The following is a 14,299-nucleotide window of genomic DNA, read 5'->3' as shown; positions in this document are numbered from 1 at the left end:
ATATTTCCACAATTCGACGGGACCCTGCCAGGGCCGATAAAATTTCTGTGACGTGCCTACTGGCACCATCAGACAATGAAACCCGGCCCTGTCTCCCCCTTGCCATGGTTCCCGCGGAGGCTATATACCGTACAGGCGCCCGTTAACCGCCTGCCTCCGCTTCGTGTTATCCAGTTAACCCACCGGTGCCCGATATGGGCGCGCCGGCGCCTCGCCGCGCGCACCCGTTACATGCTTTGCGTACAATGAACATCGTTATGCAATCCCGGCCAGTAAAATCGTTACCCAAGTGCATCAACACTCGCGCGCATCGCAAATAAGTTTTTACCCTCAAGCACAATGGTACCATAATACAAAATTTCAGCAACACGATATCCCAAACAAACATGGTCTAAACAACTGCATGAAGCATATAATCGCCAACAATACCCTGCGCGTTACACAACATTCCTGCTCTGCCGGCAGACATCACACGGCTGCCGTATGCAATGACTCTTTCCACTCCATCGATTATCCCTGCAATAACAACCATCTCTTCAAAATTTAGATATTCGAGCGGCGGTGCGTCTGCTAACGCGTCTCGAAGCGTTTCAACGAACGCTGTTCCTCATCATCCCATAGGAACTTTTCACCCTCAGCGGCAGCGTATGCAGTGGCCTCGCAATCGTAACAAAAAAATCAACCAAATCGACGGTAGTATGACGCAATTTCCATGAAGCTACGCACTTCTGATACTGTTTTCGGCATTGGCCACGTGCGTACCCAACTCGTTTTCCACCCGGTCAGTGGCACTCCCGCTGCGCTGACAACATGACCCAATACTTGACAGGTGTTCTCAACAAAATGACATATTTGGGTTTAAATTTCAAATTAGCGTCCCGTATCCAGCCAACACAGTTCACAACCGCTGCAATTTTGCCTCAAAATTCTTACAACACAATGACGTCGTCAGGTAAATCAACATGACTCCCACTGCAATCCTGTGATGTTTCAACAGGGACGCGCGACCGACACCATATTTCCCTGAGCTAAAGACGTTAAAATTTCAAAAGCAGCTTACGGAGACGCGTCCCCTGCTCGGATGTCAAATCATCAATACATTACAAATCCCAGAACCTCTCCGGTTCCTCGTAACACTGCGGTAGCGTACTTCCTACGTCCGCTGCTAAGCACGCATACATCACAAATCCCAGAACCATTCTGGTTCCTCGTCACACTGCAGCAGCGCATTTCCCTTGCCTGCTGCTAAGCAAGCCTTCATTACGAATCCCGGAACCCGCCCAGTTTCTCATCACTCTGCAGCAGCGCATTCCCTTCGCTCGCCGCCAAGCACGCAACCCAATCTGAATTCTGCGCAGCCAATGTATGATCTAACGTATTCCCTTTTTAAATAACAACTGACTCTGTATTCCCTTTTCAACGTAACGTATTCCCTTTTTAACGTATTCCCTTTTACCGTATTCCCTATAACGTATTCCCTAACGTATTCCCTTTTTAAATAACAACCGACTCGTGACCCTTTTATTCGTATTCCTTTTAACTTTAATTCGTTTAACTTGTATCCATTTAACTGTTATTCCTTTTTTCCGTATTCCTTTTTTTATTCGTATTCCTGTTTCCTTTCCTCCTATTCACGTTCCTTTAACGTATTCCTTAACGTATACCCTTTTTATTGACAATTTATATGAATAGCTCGCAAATTTCCCGCACCATCGTAAAAGCTCCGGTCAAGGAGGGCGTCCGTGCCACGGCGTTTGATGGTGTCAACAATTTACTTTTTTCTCCCAGTTATCCGAAAACAGGCACTTTCAAGCACAAAGGCGCCGCGCTTCAGCGTCGCAGGCGGAACACGCACTGTTCGACTAACCACACTTAAATGAATAAATAACCACACCCGTTGCTCACTCAACATCGTTGTCATCATCGTGAACATCATCGTCCTTATCGGCGCAATCATCATCATCGCCATCATCGTCGGCACAATCATCGTCATCATTGTTAACATAATCGTCATCATCGGCACAATCATCGTCATCGTCGTCATCTTTGACACAATCATTGTCATCATTGGCATCATCGGCACAATCAACGTCAACATCGTCACAATCGTCGCCCCAATCATCGTAGCACATTTAGATGGAGTTTCCAAAAATGTAAGGCATTTTCCCGATGGCAATTCCAACCGTTCCTTTTCACTCAAAATATTAATTGGCATCTTTTGCATAAATCTATGCCCAACAACATGGCACGGCCAGAACAGATGAAACAAAAATGTATCCCATTACACACACCATCCTAACTTAAATCGTTACAAGCACGCGAGCCAATTTCTCAACTGCCCCCATTTGTCACAATACACGTAGCATCCACTGGTTAAAATTTTTGGCGAGGTTGGCAACTAACAAGAATTTCCAAGAAAAGAGGGTCGCTGAAGCCCCCGTAACGACAATTACTCCAATCTGTACCCCTTGAACAACGTCACCACATCCGATGAACTCGGCGCGGTACAAAAACGCGATGAACTAACGTTCCCCATACAGCATTACTGTGCGAAATTTACAGTGTGTGGTGTCGCGGATGGGTGATGGGAAGGATACGGCTGTATTTTAAAAGTGTCACGACTCGCCTGATAGTCCTGGGACGGGAAGAATCCGTGGTTGTAGTCTCCTGATGACCGCGGGAAGACGCCTCTCCGTCTCCAGCAGTCCCGTGCGAAGCGTCCTCGACGCCCGTACTCGTAGCTCGTCCGCGGGGTGGCGAGGCAGGCTCGCGAGCGGCCACTGTTTCCACTGCTGCCAGCGACCCCGGTCCCTCTGACTCCCGACATACTCCGGCCACGCTGGCGCACACCACCAGAGGCTGTGCCGTCACCACCGCTGGTTCGTCGCGAAGCCTCCACCGTTCCACGAAGCAGCCGACGCTGTGAGCTCGGAGTCGGCAACCCCGGTGCCTCATTGGCGTCCGGCTCCGCTCCTGGCGTAGCGAGAGACACAGCTGCGCCGCCGGCCACCGCTGGTGTCACAGGCTTGTGTGGCGGCTGGTCCGATCCCGTCGGCGCCTCTCGTATCGTTTTCGAACTCCTTCGCGAATGCCATCATGTTGGCCTCCCACTCAGCCATCGCAGTCCTCCATACGTGAGGCGGGCTTGGTTCGTCATCATCGTTCGGGTCACCCTCGTCGCACGGCGGCGCCCCATCAGTCGCGTCCCCCGGGGAAGCGGGAGCCTCCACTCCCGATGGAGGTATCACGTCCGCATCGTTGCTGTCGGCCGACGAGGCCGCCGGCAAGTTCTTCTTCTTCGTAACTTTCTTTGACATATCGGCGTAATTCTTTTAATCACTTCTAACACCAGTTGTAGGACTCGTACTCTCGTTGTCTTTCTCGTCTCGTTTATTCACGTGTAGAGTTCACACCTCCTCCTCATCATTGCTCCGGGTCTCTCCATTCGCTCCGATGCACGACCTGCCATTAACAACACTCCATGTCTCCCCGTTCCTACCATATACTGTATTCTCTCTATCCACTGCTACCATACACTGTGTTCTCTCTATCCACTGCTAACCGTACACTGTGTTCTCTCTATCCTTATCGTATCAATTCCTGCTCACTGCTGCTCCGTCTCTCTCCCGGGCACCAACCACTCCAGCTCCTATCCCAACCAAGACTCCCGTCTCTCCGTTACGCTGTGCCCTTGATCCCCGCACCAATCAGTCCCAATCAATTATCTCCCTCCCCGCTCTGCTACTCGCCCCCAGGCCCCCAGCCTCATGTGACCATGTTATTGCCGCCAGGCCGGCGCCGGTCATTAGCCACTCACCCTCCTGACCAATCACCGGCCTGCGTCCTCCGTCACCCCTAACACCTGTTGCGTCTCTTAACGATCCCCCCCTTAATGCCACGACAACAACAACTGTGTCCCTCAGATGCTCCCACTGTACGCTGCTCGCTTGCCTAGCAACAGAACGCGTGGCGCGTGATATTTCAAGTCCTACACATACACAAATACAGCTGTGCACAAAATATATCAAACTGCATAGGTTTTATACATATTAAATTAGAAATATATATAACGCTATAAAATACTCTTTGGTTCTTTCGGTAAAATCACGTATGTGTAGTGGTGATACGCGCTGGGGTAGGGATCGGGTGCCAGCGCGTAGTGATTGGCTGTGTGTGTGGTGACGCGCGCTGACGGTGAAGGATCAGGGGTCAGCGCGGGGTCGTGGGTTATGTGGTGCTGATTGGCTGTGTGCCGGTGACGCGCTTGAGAGGGAGTGATCGGGTGGCAGCGCGGCGTGATTGGTTGGGTAGTGGAAACACGCGCTGGGGGAAAACGGATCGTAGAAATAGCGCGTCGTGATTGGTTAACTAAGGAGCGATGCTCACGTCGAGGTCCGCATCCGCTCCGTCTCCCGTGAGCAGGGACTATATAAGGTGATGCACACAGGCGCACAGGGAGAGTGTAACCAGCGAAGACTGAAGACGGAGAGGAAGAGATAGGGCCCTGTGGTACCCAGTCCCGCTGTCCTGTGGGGACCGGGACTCTGTGTAACCCAGAGGCGGAGTGTAGGGTGAGCATGCAGTGTGAGCATGCAGTGTGTGTAGCCAGAGGCATAGGGTCTACATGAGACGAGTGATGCGTGTGTAGCCAGAGGCATAGGGTCTACACGAGACGAGTGATGCGTGTGTAGCCAGAGGCATAGAGTCTACACGACCTAAGTGAAGTGTGCAGTCAGAGTAATAGAGGTCACACGTTGTATCGTGACAAGTAGTCAGAATAATAGAGACCACACGTTGTATCGTGACAAGTCAAGATTTAATAAAAAGTGTGTTACCCGTCAAGGAGTTTCCTGCCGTCATTTCCAATACTTCAACTGGCGTCAGAAGTGAAACAGTCTTCCAAGCATGGATACAAGGAAGACCAGTCGGACCCACGGGATTGACCGCGAGGATAACCTTGACGACTCGGGCCAGCTGGCATCGGGGGGTGAGGACGAAGAATTGCCCACGCTGCAGGATCCGCCGACGGCGCCGGGCGAGCGACTGGGGACCGATGCCGTGCTCCGCGAGGCGCACTCCCGTCTGGCGGAGCTGCTGCTCGCCGCCGCGTCCATCCTGGCGGAAATCAGCTCGTCGGGAGGAGCGGGGACGGCGGCGGACATTCTACGGGGTCGCCCCGCAGATTCCCGCCAAAATGACTTGGCGATTCCCGCCTTTTCATCTGCGCCGACTTTTGGCGGGAACGGCGACCGCCACGTGGCGGCGGTTCTCCAAGCGCGCCCGCTTACGTCATCAACGCGCGCTGCGGACCGCCATCAGACACCCGCCACTGGGGCCGCCATCTTACACACCGACGGGGCGGCGGAGAGGAACCACGAGGCAGAGGACGACTTCATCTTTCAACAGCGCCTTCCCACATTGTCAGCCTTCAAGGCGGAAGGCGGGGACTGGGGCCAATTTCAGCGCAGGTTTTTGGCGCATCAGGAGATGTCCGCCTGGTCCGACGCTACGGCGCTGCGGGCACTGCCTGCCATGTTGGACGACAACGCGCTCGCGGCCTTCACGTCCGCACGGAGGTCGGACCGCTCCACGCTAAAGGAAGCGCTGGGTCTCATGGCAAAGGTCTACGGACCTCCCTCGGCGTGTCGCCATCATTTTTATGCAAGGCGGAAGGCGGACACGGAGACCGCGCTCGCCTATAGCACGGCGTTGCTGGCTCTCGCCAATGCCGCATTCCCTCGTATGGACGAGGAGGGCCAAGATGCGATGGTTTTGGAGCAGCTGCTTAAGTTGGCGCAGGACCTGGGGGTCCCCATCAACACGGCCGACGAGATCGATATTTCTTCCTTGCGGGTCGCTACGAGTATACAAGCGCACGAGGTCCTTCAACGCAAACAGGGGGTCGTCTGCAACGTTGCCGTGGCCTCAGCTCCGGGTCTGGTGGTCACCGAACCCCAAGTCGTCAGCCCACGAGAGGAGGCGTTCACCGCGGGACGACCAGGGGACTGGAGGTCGGGGGGTCGTTCGCCTCTGCGATCGGGCCGCAAGCCGGAGCAACCGAGATCTACAACGACCCTCATCACGTGTTATAACTGCGGCCTCCGGGGCCACGTGGCGTCCGGTTGCCGCGCTCCACGTCAGCGCGCCATGGGATCTCGGCTGGACGACGACCAAGGCCCCAAGTCATCCCTACAAACCCCGGCAAGTCGCGGCACCTCACGTGCTCGGCCTACATACTCAACACACATGGGCCGTCGCGTTGCGGCGGAGGAGGGCCGGTTAGGGTTCGGGGATTCGGTTCGGCGAGGGGGGTTCGGCCGGGACCGGGGAGACATTGAATGGTTGGAGTTGGGGCACAGAATTGTGGCTGCTTCAGCGGGTTCATCCGTCGTTACTGGATCTATTGATGGGGTCGAGGTCAGGGTGTTAGTGGACACGGGGGCGTCGGCGACTATTATATCGGACCTCATTTACAACATTCTCCCCGTCCAATGCCGTCCGCTGCTCCCAGTGGATGTGCCATTTTACGCCGCTAATGGGGGATCGTTGGGCATTATCGGTGCCCAACGGCGTCCATTTGCATTGGAGATATCAAATTGTCGGGACCCGTTTTCGTTTCGTCTTCTTTGGCGGTTCCTTGTCTATTGGGCACTGATTTTTTGGCTAAAATGCCCATTAAAATTCTCATCGATCAGCGTTGCATTGAACTACCTTCGGGTCGCCGTATTTCATTTTTGACGAACCCTACTGAAATTCGGACGGCGTGCGCTACGATACAAGCGTTGGCGACACAGACCGTGCACGTGCCCCCGGGTTCACAGATGTTAATTCCCCTCCGGTTGCGGAAACCATGGGTGGGAGAGACTTCGGAACAAGGCATGCTTTTGGGTCCTTCTAACAGGGCTGTCGGGGGTGTCGATTTGTCGGTGGCTCACACTTTGGTTCAGGCTGACAAAGATCCGTTTGTGATGGTTTTAAACGCTGGGTCGCGGCCAGCCGTCATTCAGCAGGGCACCGTGCTAGCTCACGCGGCACGGGTCCCTGCGGATGAGCGGCTGGTTGCGCAGGTTGATCCGAGCCCCACGCAGAACATTGAATCGAGGGAGGACCTTGAATGGGTCCATTCGCTGTGCGCGGACTCGGACGATTTGTCAGCGGTACAGTTGGGTGCGCTGCGCGAGTTGCTAATGGAATTTTCTGATGTGTTCAGTAAACATAAGTATGACATTGGGTGCACGGATTTGTTACGCCACCACATTGAAACGGGCGATGCGGCACCGGTCAGGCTAAATCCCTTCCGACTGAGTCCTGCTGAGAAGGAACATGTTCAGTCGGCCGTTAACGATATGCTAGAAGCCGACATTATTTCGCCTTCCTCCAGTCCTTGGGGAGCACTTATTGTGCTGGTTAAGAAGCAGGACGGCTCCTTGCGATTTTGCGTAGATTTCCGTCGCCTGAATAAGATCTCTGTGGCTGACGCGTATCCGCTCCCCAGGATGGACGAGTCCCTCGATGCATTGTCTGGTGCGCGATATTTTTCGACTCTTGATTTATTATCGGGATTCTGGCAGTTGCCACTCGACGAAGAGTCAAAACCTAAGACAGCATTTTGGACTCCAGGGGGCCTGTTCCAGTTTAACCGGTTACCCATGGGACTTCACTCCTCTCCGGCGACGTTTCAGCGCCTTATGGAGTTGGTTTTGTCAGGCTTGCAATGGGATACGTGCTTGATTTACCTTGACGATGTCATTGTTTTCAGTAAAACATTTGAGGAACACCTCCAGCGATTGAGAGGGGTGTTCTTACGAATGCGATCGGCTAAATTAAAATTTAAACCGGCCAAATGCCACCTTTTTCGTAAGTCCGTTAGATACTTGGGTCACATTGTCGACTCTTCGGGGATTTCTACCGATCCCGCGAAGACGGACTGTGTCAGTTCATGGCCGACACCCACGTCAGTTTCGGACGTGCGCAGTTTCATCGGTTTTGCTTCTTATTACCGCCGATTCGTTGAGCACTTCGCCACTATTGCAAAACCCTTGCACGCTCTAACGGCAAAAGGAGTGAAGTTCCGATGGGGACCGGAGGAGGAGGCCGCATTCTGCTCCCTCCGGGACGCCTTGGTGGGTGCCCCACCCTTGCGCTATCCGGATTTTGCGAGTCCCTTCTTGCTAGATACGGATGCTAGCGACACGGGCATTGGGGCGGTGCTATCCCAAGTCGTTGGGGGAGTCGAAAGGGTGGTCGCTTATGGTAGCAGGGTGTTGTCACCGGCGGAGCAGCGCTACTGCGTCACCCGTCGCGAGCTGCTTTCCATTGTTTTTTTTGTACAACAATTCAGACCGTATCTCTATGGTCGTCACTTTACGGTCCGGACGGACCACGCGGCGCTACAGTATTCATTGAGGGTCGCCCAACCCTCGGGCCAATTGTCACGGTGGTTGGAAGTCCTCCAGGACTATCAGTTCACGACTACATACCATAAGGGGTTGCGACACACAAATGCCGATGCCCTGTCGCGATTGTTGCCTTGTCATAAATGTGCGTGTCTATCGGGATCGGCGCGCTGTAAACCGCTGGTTGTGGAAGATATGGGGTCATTGGCTGCGACCGCGGGCGCACCAATCGGGGATGTCCCCGCTACCTCTCAGGGTCAGGACTCGCTGCTCCCACTGTCGCTGAGTGAGTGGGGCCGTCTCCAAATGGCGGACAGCTCCCTGCTAGCATTGCGCCGCAGGGTGGGGGGTCCCAAAGAGGACCAGGAGCGAACTGGCTCCTACGTACTTAAGCGAGGCATGTTAATGAGATGGGACAGTTTGTCCCGGCGGCACGCACTTGTGGTGCCTTCCGCTGTGAGGGGGAAAGTTGTCTTGGCCGCACACGAACGCCTCTTGCATTTGGGAGTAAGCAAAACGCTTGCCCTGCTTCAGCGTGACTATTATTGGCCGGGGATGGGGAGTGACGTGGTGAATATTATGAAGGGATGCGTTGAGTGCGCCAGACGGAAACCACCGCCCGTGGCAGCTAATCCACCGCTGCAATCTATTCAAGTCTCGTGCACTAACGAGCTCGTTGCGCTCAATATTCTGGGGCCTTTTCCAGTCACTCCTAGGGGTAATAAGTACCTGTTGGTGGGGGTCGAATATTTTACCCGGTGGCCTATGGCGTGGCCACTCGCCAACCAGTTGGCGGCGGCTGTGATGGACGCCTTTGTCCAGGGCTACGTCCTGGACAAGGGGGCTCCCAAACGCTTGCTGACCGACGAAGGGAAAATTTTTTCAAGTAAATTGCTGCAAGAGGTGTGCGATCTGTTGGGTACTAAGAAGGTGCGTGGAGAGACTCCACAAGACTTTGACTTCTATGCTGTGCCAGCGGGTGTGTGAGGCACATGTTGATTGGGACCTGCAGGTCCCGGGGGTCCTCGCCGCTTATAGAATGGCCCCCCATGCAGCGACGGGGTTTTCCCCATTCTATCTGATGTACGGTCGGGAAGCCGACCCGCCCATGGAAACGCAGCTTGGCCTGTCCGCACCACGAACTAATTCAAAATTGGCAGAACATATTAAATTTAATATTCATAAGCTGACAGAGGCAAGGGAGGCCGCACGGCTTAATTCGCGGGCTCGCCAAATTGCAAACGAGCGGTTGCGTGCACGGAAGGTGTCCGTGCACGACTGGAAACCAGGTGACAGGGCCTGGCTGCATTGCCCTCAGGCACCTTTGGCTACGTCGCCTAAATTGTTGAAGCCATGGCGGGGACCCGTGGAGGTCGTGCGTGTTGCACGCCCCCAGTGCGTTCAGATAAAATGGGGAAAGCGACGGTGGTACGTCCACCCCTCCCGACTGAAACCGTTCTCGCCTCCATATGGCCTCCCCTTGTGTCGTGAGGGCCGAGCATGTGACGTGACCGACGACCCAAAGGGGGAAATGTCTCTGCCTGATCCTCACATGTTTCCGCCTGATCTCCTCCCAGGTGTCTCGGAACTGACAGCTGCCGACCACCGGCGGCCGGATCTTCGCGGCGGGGCCGGTCCTTTTAGGCCCGATCCGCGCCGTCTAGAGCAGCCGGAGCCACCGGACGGTCGTTAGCGTCCCGTCCCATATGACGGACCGGCTAGACGGACTCGCGCCAGGTCGCGCTACTTTTTATGACCTACCACGTGAGGAGTCGAGGAAGCTGGAGCGCCTCGTCACTGCGTTTAGTCACAGAGACGCTGGGCGCGTTCATTTTCTGGAAATCGCTTTTATTGTGTTGTTCGTCGGGCTGTATATAGCTTCTTATCGAGGTGTTGTGTGTGTTGTTGTTGACTTTTCCTGTGTTAGTTGTCAACTTGTACATAGGTTGCTGTTGTGTTGTTGTTGTTGCGTTACGGGGCACACTGGGGGGTGGGGTTTTTGTTGTGTTAACGTTGTGTTGTGTTGTTGGTTAGCAGCCGGGCCGGCTGCGAGCTATGTGGAAGGGGGTGATGTAGTGGTGATACGCGCTGGGGTAGGGATCGGGTGCCAGCGCGTAGTGATTGGCTGTGTGTGTGGTGACGCGCGCTGACGATGAAGGATCAGGGGTCAGCGCGGGGTCGTGGGTTATGTGGTGCTGATTGGCTGTGTGCCGGTGACGCGCTTGAGAGGGAGTGATCGGGTGGCAGCGCGGCGTGATTGGTTGGGTAGTGGAAACACGCGCTGGGGGAAAACGGATCGTAGAAATAGCGCGTCGTGATTGGTTAACTAAGGAGCGATGCTCACATCGAGGTCCGCATCCGCTCCGTCTCCCGTGAGCAGGGACTATATAAGGTGATGCACACAGGCGCACAGGGAGAGTGTAACCAGCGAAGACTGAAGACGGAGAGGAAGAGATAGGGCCCTGTGGTACCCAGTCCCGCTGTCCTGTGGGGACCGGGACTCTGTGTAAGCCAGAGGCGGAGTGTAGGGTGAGCATGCAGTGTGAGCATGCAGTGTGTGTAGCCAGAGGCATAGGGTCTACATGAGACGAGTGATGCGTGTGTAGCCAGAGGCATAGGGTCTACACGAGACGAGTGATGCGTGTGTAGCCAGAGGCATAGAGTCTACACGAGCTAAGTGAAGTGTGCAGTCAGAGTAATAGAGGTCACACGTTGTATCGTGACAAGTAGTCAGAAGAATAGAGACCACACGTTGTATCGTGACAAGTCAAGATTTAATAAAAAGTGTGTTACCCGTCAAGGAGTTTCCTGCCGTCATTTCCAATACTTCATATGTATAAAATATTATAACGGACGCTTGTGTAGCGCCCGAAGTATGGATTTCTGCAGTCATGAAAGCTTCAAATCAAGATTCTCTTAAAAATCTTACATATACATACACAGATACGAAGCTATTGTGAAAGCCTTGTGGGCCGATTGTCCATTTTTCCAGCAAACAAAATTATAAGATGCCTGCAGAAGTCCAAATAGTAATAGAAAGTGGGGGGTAAATAGTTGATCTAAAAGGTTTCCGAAAATTGTCAACCCCCCCTAAACAAATATTTTTAGCCCCGTGTAGGTATATATACCTTCACACCATACATACAACAAAGTTAGTAGTATCTATTGACTCTGTAGTTGTATCTCCTGACTGTACAGTAGTATCTACAGAGCCAGTCGTAGCTACTGACTGTATAGTAGTATTTACTGACTGTAGTAACTACTGACCATAGTAATATCTACTGGCCCTACAGTAGTATCTACCGACTCTAAAGTAGTAACGACTAACTCTATAGTAGTGTAGTATCCACTGACTATAGTAGTAATTACTAACTCTACAGCAGTATCTACTTACTCTATAGTAGTAGCTACTGATCGTAGTAGTATCTACTGACTGTATAGTAGTATCTACTGACTATCAGTATTTACTGACCGTAGTGATATATACTGACTGTTTTAGTATATACTAACTCTATAGTAGTATCTACCATTTCTATAGCAATATCTAATATCACTACAGCAGTGCATACTGTGGTGATATGCTGCTTTCACTATTGTAGCGCATACCGACTTTTGAGGAACCTGCTTTCACTACAGCAGTGCATACTGACTTTGGTGGTCACCTGCTTTAACTACAGCAGTGCATACCAACTGTGGTGGTTCCTGCTATAACTACAGCAGTGCATACGGACTGTGGTAGTACCTGCTTTCACTACAGCAGTGCATCGTATATAAATCAGCCCCCAGTACTGTACTGAAGAAGCTTGACCTAATTTATCACTCGGCCTTAAGATTTGCATTGAACTACCCATATAGGCCCCACCACTGCGATCTCTACATTGGGTCAAACTTAACATCTCTTAATGATCGACGGCTTGTGCATCAGATCTTATTTATTCACGATGTACTTACAAAAAAATCAGCAGTCTACCTGCTGGATCTCCTCACTGTTTCGAAGAACAAATGTGACCTAAGGTCCTCGCTCATTTACCAGCTTCACATTCCTTATTGCTGTAAAAATACTGGAGGAAGGTCCTTTGCTGTTGATGCCCCCAGGGTCTGGAATGCTATTGCCAAATATGGAGTGACTCATGCTGCCAGCTATGGCTGCAAAGATGGGTCTTATATGTTATGTATATCGTTTATTGTTAAATTTGAATCACAGTTCCTATGATCACTCTTACATTGTTTTTATAGCTTTAATTTGGTAATTTCGAAAACGTACGATTAAGCCATGTTTTTTTGTTGATGTACGGAGTTAGCCTGATAACTTGAATCTAAATTGAATTACGGTTGTTATTGTTTGACTTGCATCCCACTGGGATTTTTGCACACCTCGATGATATCCGGTGCTTTTTCTGGAAGATCTTGCTGGTTTTTCTTGGATGTTTCTGTTGCGCGTCGTCACTTTACAATGTTCTTTGTTCATGTTTTTGATTTTTGCGGTTGCACCCGAGTCAAGAGCCGCATGGCTCACAAGGCTGTCTTACCTATGACCGTCATTTTATTCTTGTTTTGTCTGTCTGTCTGTGGATGCAACTTGCGAAGGATTTGGCTCGCAAACCGTGGGGTTTATGTTTTAAAAAAGAGTAGGCAGGTACCACGCTGTAAGCCCCATGGTGAGCCAGCACAATTCCGTTTAACCATCCGTCAACTTTAAAGTACTTAATTAAGCATTTGAGTGCCCCTGACAATGCACACGCGTCATTTGTGGAGGGGGGGATTTCTCATTCGCGTAAAAAATGCTAAATATACACAAAACGCTGAGGTAAATTCTTCACAGTGTGATGTCCTCTTCTCCCCCCCCACCCCAATGTGTGCAGTTACAACTATAGAGTCGGTAGATACTAATATTATAGCGCTTAGTATTATTGTAGCGTGGGCGGGGGGATGGTCGGGGGGGCGGGGATAGTGGCCCAGCCCCCAGCCTGCCAAGGTACCACCTCGGCCGGCTGGGCAATCTAGGCGAGGCCAGGGGCTCTGCACGGGACTAGGCCTCACCACGACTCTCTATCAGGTTAGAAGTGTGTGCTATAGAGTCGATATATACTGCTACAGAGTCCACATGTACTACTGTAGTGATAGCATGTACCACCACAGTCAGTATGCACTGCTGTAATCATAGGAGGTACCACCACAGTCAGTATGCACTGCTGTAGTGACGGCAGGTACCATCACAGTCGGTATGCACTGCTGTAGTGATAGCAGGTACCATCGCAGTTGGTATGCACTGCTGTAGTATTAGCAGGTACCACCACAGTCAGTATGCACTTCTGTAGTCATAGTCGATACTGCTATCGAGTTGGTAGAAACTGCTAAAAAGAGTTAGTAGATACTAACAAAGTCAGGATATACCACTACATTCAGTAAATACTGTTACAGTCAGTAGATATTACTACAGTCAGTAGCTACTGCTATAGAGTCAGTAGAAACTACTATAGAGTGAGTAGTTACTATTATAGAGTCTGTAGATACTACTGTAGGGCCAGGAGATACTACTACGGTCAGTAGTTCCTACAGTCAGAAAATACTACTAAACAGTCAGTAGCTACTACTGGCTCAATAGATACTACTGTTCAGTTAGTAGATACAACTACAGAGTCAATAGATACTACTTACTCTGTTGTATGTAGGGTGTTTAGGTATATATACCTACGCGGGGGTAAATATATTTTCTGAGGGGGGGGGGGGGGTCGACAATTTTCGGAAACCTTTTAGATCAACTATTTACCCCCCACTTTCTATTACTTTTTGGACTTCTGCAGGCATCTTATAATTATTTTTGGTGAAGAAATGGACAAATGGTCGATCTGGCTTTCACAATAGCTCAGTATCTGTGTATGTATATGTAAGGTTTTTAATAG

Source organism: Lampetra planeri, chromosome 6 (assembly GCF_965212315.1).
Source record: "Lampetra planeri chromosome 6, kcLamPlan1.2.h2, whole genome shotgun sequence".
In the NCBI taxonomy this organism is placed as follows: Eukaryota; Metazoa; Chordata; class Hyperoartia; order Petromyzontiformes; family Petromyzontidae; genus Lampetra; species Lampetra planeri.
Note: the sequence above shows the minus strand (reverse complement) of the source record.